We start from the raw sequence: 1,906 nt of genomic DNA on the forward strand, positions 1-1,906 counted from the left end.
TACTACAGTGGTTTTTTCCTCGAGTCTTCCTTCCATCCAAGGACTCTGTTTGAAAAAAAAAAAAAAAAAATTTTACAAAATATGTGTTTAAACTGTGGATAGATGGGTCTAGGTGAGAGAACAGGCTCTTTGCTTCAGGAAAGGGATGTTTATAGTGAAAAACATCTCCACACGTGATCCAGGAGCTCTGCTTCCAGGCATGGCCAGCCAGAAGAGCTTGGCTAGCTGAGAAGGGGGTGTAGTGGTGCTGATTTGACAGTCAAAGATTTCAGTAGGACAAGTGAAGAAAGCTCCGGTCTCCCTCTGTTTTTATAAGCTCTGGCCTTTGCTTCGATGCAAGCTGGAGACACACAAACTGTCTTGTACTACAGCTTAGCAGCGCAGCGGGAAAGATGGTCTCGTGGTGGAAGGACTTCACAGGATGATCTGGGCCTGTAACAAACCATGGCTTCGCTTTAGGCCAACCACGGCGCAGGGTTGTTGGGCAGTTAAATACCTTTTGTGCAAGTGGACATGGTCATACAGCTCAGCGCTGAGTCGCAGACCCGATCCTGAGGCTCAGTCTGGACACTCTCCCCTGGAGAAGTGGGGCTTTGACCAGTTTGATGGGTTTGCTGTTGATGGATATATCTGCTGGGACAGTCTGAAAGGCAGCTGCCTGCCCTGGGTGGCAGGTTCTAGCCACCCTGCATTTCCACCAGCTAAACACGGCGGTGGTGTCATGATGATGAAGCCCAGACAATTCCCTGTAGGAGCTTTTTTTGGGATTTGTAGAGGGGCAGCGTCCCCCCTGCTCTTCCATCACCATCCTTCGTGCTCTGCCTGTGTAAATTGGCCATGGCCTGGCTTGGAAGGATGGGGTGTGCTGAAGGGGTCCAGCTCTCTATGGAACAATGCTGAAATTGGGAATAGGGAAGATAAAGCATCCACCCTATTCCCCTCATGTGTTACACCTCACGTCACTGCTGAGCCGAGTTTGCTTGTGAAAAAATCCCTTAAAAACTCCTCCCAGTTCATGTTCCTGGCCATAACACGGCAAAATAGAAATGGAATTTCTAGTCAAACTGTGCGTGACAAATCCCTTAAGAGACTGTCTTTTGTGGCCAAGAAGGTGAAGGGGGAAAAGTAAAGCAATAACTGAATGTTCAGGGTTTAGTTTATTGTCATTGTAAAGGTTGTTAATTTTGTGGCACAAAACTCATCTGTGGATATTTTTTCCGTGAAGGAGTCAGGTCCCAACACCCTCCACCGCTTGGGCTTGAGCTGCAGATGACACCTGGAGAGTACATTTCCTGTAATCAGCCTCAAGAATTATTTACACATACTCTTAAGCTTGAAATGCCCCGTTTTGACTGAACGTCTTGCTGGCGGCAGCGGGGGAGGCGTGGGCATAGCTCGGCCGCCGCAGTGGTGGGGTTCTGGTGGCTCTCCCCTTCCTCCCTGCAACAGTATAGTTTGTTTTCTGCTTTTCTTCCTGATGCGAGCTTCCAAAACTCTGTTACAACCCCCTTTGTCCTTTGCTTTGCATTTCATTGCTCAATCTCATGGTCTGCAGTGGTGGTGAAAGTATTTTATATGGTTTAAAGGCTTTTGACTTCATTGAGTGCGATCCTGCACTTCCAGGAAGCTGGTGAGAAGCAGCGAGGTGGGAAACAGCTGTAGCAGCTGCTTTGGGGTAGACCGGGGAGGTGCTGCCCGCCTCCGGCAGGGGTTGCCCTGCTAGGGGAGGGAATCACAGCGAGCCAAGGCACCGGCGCACCCGCTTCCAGGAAGCTGGTGAGAAGCAGCGAGGTGGGAAACAGCTGTAGCAGCTGCTTTGGGGTAGACCGGGGAGGTGCTGCCCGCCTCCGGCAGGGGTTGCCCTGCTAGGGGAGGGAATCACAGCGAGCCAAGGCACCGGCGCACC

General features: G+C 50.8%; 1 protein-coding gene across 1 annotated transcript in view; it reads left to right on the plus strand.

Annotated features, from left to right (window-relative positions):
- PRR5L (proline rich 5 like) overlaps positions 1-1,906 on the plus strand; it is a 25,044-nt gene that overhangs the window by 22,059 nt on the left and 1,079 nt on the right. The window lies entirely within an intron of this gene.

The sequence above is a fragment of the Buceros rhinoceros genome, unplaced genomic scaffold (genome assembly GCF_000710305.1).
Source record: "Buceros rhinoceros silvestris isolate BGI_N320 unplaced genomic scaffold, ASM71030v1 scaffold12126, whole genome shotgun sequence".
NCBI lineage: Eukaryota > Metazoa > Chordata > Aves > Bucerotiformes > Bucerotidae > Buceros > Buceros rhinoceros.